This window comes from Meleagris gallopavo, chromosome 9 (assembly GCF_000146605.3).
Source record: "Meleagris gallopavo isolate NT-WF06-2002-E0010 breed Aviagen turkey brand Nicholas breeding stock chromosome 9, Turkey_5.1, whole genome shotgun sequence".
Classification (NCBI taxonomy): Eukaryota; Metazoa; Chordata; class Aves; order Galliformes; family Phasianidae; genus Meleagris; species Meleagris gallopavo.
In genome coordinates this window covers 17,694,233-17,700,624 of record NC_015019.2, presented here as the reverse complement: position 1 = coordinate 17,700,624, position 6,392 = coordinate 17,694,233, and the positions used below count along the sequence as shown (strand labels likewise).

The 6,392-nt window shown below is 42.1% G+C and overlaps 2 long non-coding RNA genes across 2 annotated transcripts; both read left to right on the top strand.

Moving 5' to 3' along the window:
• The first annotated feature begins 65 nt into the window (after nucleotides 1–65).
• On the top strand, nucleotides 66–3,730 carry LOC104912220. The gene is made up of 4 exons (XR_794475.3): nucleotides 66–397; nucleotides 1,049–1,741; nucleotides 3,140–3,292; nucleotides 3,613–3,730. It is a non-coding gene; the product is annotated as an uncharacterized LOC104912220 (long non-coding RNA).
• Nucleotides 3,731–3,771: 41 nt separating this feature from the next.
• Nucleotides 3,772–6,013, top strand: LOC116216939. The gene is made up of 2 exons (XR_004160676.1): nucleotides 3,772–3,812; nucleotides 4,653–6,013. It is a non-coding gene; the product is annotated as an uncharacterized LOC116216939 (long non-coding RNA).
• Nucleotides 6,014–6,392: the final 379 nt, after the last annotated feature.

Below are 6,392 nucleotides of genomic sequence, written 5' to 3'. Positions count from 1 at the left end.
GTGGGGTGAGGTGGGATGGCATAGAGTAGAGTAGGAGAGAAGGAAGGGGAAGGGAAGGGAAGGGAGAAGATAGTTAATATGTATTAAAGCTAGGGTACATCTACACAAAAATTTCTTACAAAGAGCAAAGAAAAATGAGCAGGCAGAATGTGATGGAAGAAAATTACTTACACTCCATAGTAGACGGATGTTTGGGTTTAGTGAAATAATATTTACCGATAGGAACTTACCTCTGTATACACATATAAGCTCTTTTACAAGAAGTTTATTCATTGTTTTTTTCACCAAGGATTTTCCTGATGCCTGTGGATCAAAGCCCAAGAGCCGCGGTTCCCTTGTGCAGATGGCAGAATCCATTTCACATGAGCAGTGCGCTTTGGGAAATCCCTGAAGCCAGGTAATAAATGATGCACATGTCATAAACTTTCTGCCACTGATCTGCTCTATGGCAAAATGCACGGGAAAGGACTCATAGGATGAGACACTGTGGATCTCTGCAAAAAGTGCTGATTCACTTCCATTTATGCTTTCGTCGTCTTTCAGTAGCTATTCACAGCATTCATGTATCAAAACACATTTGGGTTGTTTTACCACCAGAATATAAGGTATGAGGAAAGTAAACAGAAGCATTTGCCAGGAATGTTGAAAATGCTGCAGCCCCAGCACAATTTCTCAGCAGTTTACCCCAAGGGTAACAAAGTTGTGAAGAGTGAGATTTTTCTTAGTAATGTCTCAATTCAGAAGAAATTTTGACAGAAGAGATGACTGTAGACATGAGATGTTTTGGGTGGTGGAAATACCTAAGTGCTACTGACATCAGTAGTGCAGGTGTTTTTGAACGCTTTTTTGCATGCTGAAGACAGAAAGCTCTGGTACTTGTGTGGTGTAGCTGATAATTCACAGTCACGTCGTTGCTGTTCTTGGGGACAGGGACTGCATTGATTACATCTTTAACTCGCTAATGTTTATTGTTTGTTAATGGAAAAAGTTAGTGTGTTGCCTGACTAAAGGACTTTCTGCATGTGTATGTGTGGAACTCTTTCTCCAGGTGGAAATGAGGAACACCCCTAGAAAAGAATCACTGTCAACTCAAAGCAGCGTACAAAGACACAGAGCTCCCAGTGGCAGAGATCCTTGCCAGCAGGGTTCCCATCTGAACAGAAGAATCCTTTGAAAGATATTTCACTTCTACAGAGTACTGCAAATGCCCTATACATAAAACCTCATGAGCCCTGGTTTTATTTTGGACAGCAGTAGAAAAAAAGAGGGATTTTTGTTTCTTTCTCCAGAAAGCGTAGCTGACTCACACAGGAGGCAGATGGTCGCAGTGGTCAGACTCCCTGCTTTGTAACCAGCTCTTGGTTTTTGCATGCTAATGATTTCTTGGTCCCAAAAATAGCTTTACAGACAGGGTCAATTATATTTTTGGATTGTATGGCGCGTAGAGCCATCAGTTAGTTGCACAAGGCGATTGGTTTATAATGCAGCACACCCCTTCTTCGTAATTGGCACCTTTTTGATATCCCGTTTATAATGGCAGGGTCTATCTTTACAAATAGTGCCTTGTATTAGCATGCAAATGCCCTGGCTCCCCTCAGATAGTTTTACACACAGAGTCAATTATATTTTTGCATTGCACAATGTGTAGACTAATTAGCTATCGCTAAATGGGGCACTCGGTCTTCAGATTTCAAGATCTTTCTGCACTAAGTGATTCTGAGGCACTTTCAAGGGCAGGCTGGTAAGTAAAATTAGAGAAAGAGATTGTGCTGGCTCATCTCTCAGACTTTCATTTGAATGCAAAATGAGACATTTTCTAGTTATGTTGTTCCATTATCCTTTGCTCTGCATTTCTCTGAAGTGGATAAGCTGGGATGCCACACGCAGTTCCCAGAAGGTGCTGGGGAAAGCTGTACATGTGGGTTCCGTCCAGAGGGAGCACCCTGGAACTGAGGTGGTTAATAGTGTGCTTTGGATTTGGGTAGCAGTTCAAATTTTAATGTGTCTGTTTTCAGTTGTGAAATCAGAAAAGCTAACTTATTCACCAGTAGTTTTGATATCAACAATCGTTTCTGTTGATACAGTCGGAAGTTTTCATTTTGAATGCAAGAACATCAGAGCTGCTTTCTCAGGAGAACAGGGAGATGAGGGAAAAGTTTTTGTACGTGGCATTTCAGATAAAATTTGTCCTTCAAGTATTCCAAATTGAGCTCTAGCTCTGCTAAAAAATGATGCAAAATCTAGAGATAAACTTAGGCTGTGGTTTTAGATAATTCTTTTTCTCGTGTTTAACAAGACTACAGATGAAGAAACAGAAAACAGTGAATTTAATGCCCTCTCTATAGTGCTTATGACAAGATGGTCATCTGTAGAACACTGGTAGGAAACAAAACGTAGTTAATAAAATTACTTCTCATTCCTCATGTGCTAAAAAATATTTTGTATTGAATGTTAGTGAGTGATTAATGAAAGGCTGGGGGCAGGAAGATTGAGGTTTGGGTTTTTGTTAACATTTTTGAAATGAAGAATGCTCCTCAACCCATCCTTCCTTCCTTTGTTTCTGCCTTTCTTTCTTTCCTTCTTCCGTCTATCCTTTCTTCTTTCTTTCTTTGTTTTCCTTCCTTCCTTTCTTCCTTCCTTCCTTCCTTCCTTCCCTGCTTGCCTGCTTGCTTGCTACCTTCCTTCCTTCCTTCCTTCCTTCCTTCCTTCCTTCCTTCCTTCCTTCCTTCCTTCCTCTCTTTCTTCCTCTCTTCCTCTCTTCCTTCCTTCCTCTCTTCCTTCCTTCCTTCCTCTCTTCCTCTCTTCCTTCCTCTCTTCCTCTCTTCCTTCCTCTCCTTCTCTCTTTCTCTCTTTATTTATTTTAATTTGGTTAGCTTAATGCTCCCTCATATGTTACTGAGGGGATAGAGAGGAGATCAGAAATAATGCCAGCAGGGAATGAGTGGAAATTACAGATGAGAAATTACCTAACAGATAGGTTCTAGCCTGTATTCTAGTTTGGAAACTTAAGTGATTGCACGTTCTTTTCACACCAAGGAAGAAAATCACACTTGTTCTTGATACCTAATAATGATACTATGCGGTATGCACAGTCTGAAATCTAGCAGAGAAAAAAGATAGGTTTCTTTCTGCCCAACAGGACAGATGGGGTTTATGTGCATTTCTGAAGCATCTTTTAGAATGGATTCAAATCCTGGAATGGTTTTGGAAAGAAGAACCTACAGAGTAAAATGTTTCCATACTCTCAGCCAGTGCTGTTGTTGAGATCTAAATGGTGCTGTTCTTGTTCAAGGTAAGGCTACTTGCAAATGGCAAGTCTGGCTGTTTGATGGTTCCAATATAATGAATAAAAATAAATTGTGACATAATCTGTGAAGGAGACACATTTTAACAGAAATGCTTTTAAGAATAACCTTAGCAGTTTAGCTATTTCATAAAATCATATAATTGTTTCAGTTGGAAGGGACCCTTAAAGACCACCTAGTCCAACTCCCATGCAACAAACCGGGACCTCTACAGCTCCATCAGGTGCTCAGAGCCCCATCCAGCCTGACCTTGGGGGTCTCCAGGAATGTGGCACCCACCACCTCTCTTTCCTCTTCTTTCTTACAGTCCCTCTAGATACGGACGGGCCGCTCTCAGCTCTCCCCACAGCCTTCCCTTCTCCGTGCTGCACAGCCCAGCTCTCAGCCTGTCCTCGCAGGGAGGTGTTCCATCCCTCAGATCATTTTGGTGGCCCTCCTCTGGATGCGCTCCAGCAGCTCCGTGTCTCTCCTGTGCTGAGCACTCCCCATCTGGACGCAGCGCTCCAGGTGAGGTCTCACAGCACAGAGCAGAAGGGCAGATCCCCTCCTCGCCCTGCTGGCTGTGCTGCTTTGGATGCTCCCAGGATCCGGTTGGCTTTCTGGGCTGCGAGGGCACAGTGCTGCCTCATTCCAGCAGCCATCCACCGGCACCCCAGGTCCTTTTCAGCAGGGCTGTGCTCCATCCTTACATCCCCCAGCTTGCCCTGGTAGTGAGGGTTGCCATGACCCAGGTGCCAAACCTTGCACCTGGCTTTGTTGAACCTTATAAGGTTCTCCTGGGCTCACGGCTCAGCCTGTCTGGGTCTCTCTGGAAGACATCTTGTCCCTCAAGCATGTTGATGGTGCTGTACATCCTGGTGTTTGTCACCTGCAAACTTGCTGAAGGCACACTTGATTGCACTGTCGATGTCACTGATGAAAGTTTTAAAGGGACCCTTGAGAGACACCACGGTCACCAATCTCCATCTGGACATTGAGCCATGGACCGCCACTCTCTGGGTACGATCCCACAACCTTGTTCCTCATCCACTGAACAGTCCACCCATCAAATCCATATCTTTCCAGCTTGGAGAGAAGGATGTTGTGGGGGACAATATCAAACACCTCACTGAAGTCCTGATAAGTGGCATCAGTGGCTCTCGCTCTCCCCTCATTCACTGACATGGTTACAATGTCATAGCAGGCCATGAAAGGATATTTTATTTGTTGATTACGCATGTTATGCATATGCACTACATGCTATACTTTGATACTATATACTAGATAGTATATATATACTATACATTTGCTGTACATTGATAGGATATGCTATGCCTACACGCATATTCTATGTACTACTTCTCCTAGTCAAGAAGGAAGAAGGAGAGAAGGAGAGGAAGAAGTGAGCTTGAGCTCTGCCAACACTGTCAGAGGTGGGACAGCGAGAGCTGAGATTTGTCTCTGCTGGAGACCAGTGGAATCTCCTGTGGCTGGAAAAGAACTTCTGGGACTACTCCTCTGGCCAGAGGTGAACAAAACAAGCCACAGTTTTCTGTCAAGTGGAATGTCATAATTACCACTGCTACCACTCTTTGGCAAACTGGCAACTAAGCCAGTTGGTAATTTACAGATCGGTGCTTTTACCCAGTGCCTTTACACATTTATATCTATTTTATAATCAAGAGTTCATTGTTTATACAACATTATAAAGTGTAATAACTTGCACTTTGGATTTGTTTTCTATATATTTTACATAAATTTCATGAGAACACTGAATTAGTTTGTTAGAATTAATAAAACCCTGAAAAGTTAGAAGTCATGTTTTATACCATTCTGGGTTTTGCTTGAATATATCTCAAACTAATACACAAGTACAAAACTTAAACAGTTACGTAGTTTTTAGTTCAATACATTCTGTAATGAATTTGCGTGAGAGAAAGAGCAAGAATTATTTGAAATCTGAAGATCTGCGTTTCAAGTCATGCCCTGGAGATGGTAGCTGTTCTTCTGCTAACAGCAACGCTTCGTGCTTCAGTGGAGGGAAAAGATTAGCCTAGGAAGTAGCTTGTTGCTGAGTGCATCAGAAGTGCAGTGTCTCAGGTCTCTGAGCACATACCCTAAGCGTTCCTCTTCAGAGGCTGCCGCTTCAGATCTTACATAAGAACACTTTGACTTCATACCTCAGTTTTGCTTCAGGACACAAATCTTCTCTATATCTTCTCCTGAGCATCATTCACTCTTAAGAAATTTATCCTCTGTGAAAATAAACCCTTTGTTAGGAGAGAGCAACAGATAGATGACCACATATATGACATATGATCTATGCACACTAATCAAATGAAAGTGCTTTAATCATAATTTGAAACTGTAGATAAGTTTCATTAAACAAAGTTTTACACTTTTTTTAAAATACCTAATGCACTGACTATGAACTTACTTGCAATTTGGAGGAGCCAAACATATAGGGCGCATTAAAGCAATAGGTGCACAATACTTTTTGTCTCAGAAATGCTGGTGGCTAAGCTGCTGTTGTCTATCCCATGTGACACCAAAAGTGATAGGAGTATATTGTTGTCCCAGAAAACTGCCAATCTCACGTAGGTATCTTGAGGTGGCAGATGGTCATGTCTTTGTAACAACGGTACAAATGATCATGCGGTTTATTTTTAGTGATGTAAATTTGGAAAAGCAAATCCAGGTGCTCGGGGGAAAATATAAACTTGAAGGAGGGTTGGCTTCTTGTACTAGATCTTTGTTTTATGTAGAAATCTCATAGTAAGTTATTTCTGAAAATAATCCATGAGATATCTGCATGAATATCATTCAGGAGCCAAAGATAAGACATTCTGTCGTACATCTCACAACAGCAAGGCAATGGCTCCAGCAGTGTGCTCATCTCTCTCTGCTATTCTTACAAGTTGCATGTATTTCTGTATTCATCCACAGACACAACTATATTGATACCTGCTGCAAAGCATGTGTGTTCTCCATGGCTGGTCCCACAAAGGGGCAGTATATTTCGACAGCCCAGTTTATTAAGTCCAATCATGGAGCTTTGTTGTTTACTGAAGTTTACAGTGTTATTTTATTCCCTGGTGGCCAGCACAC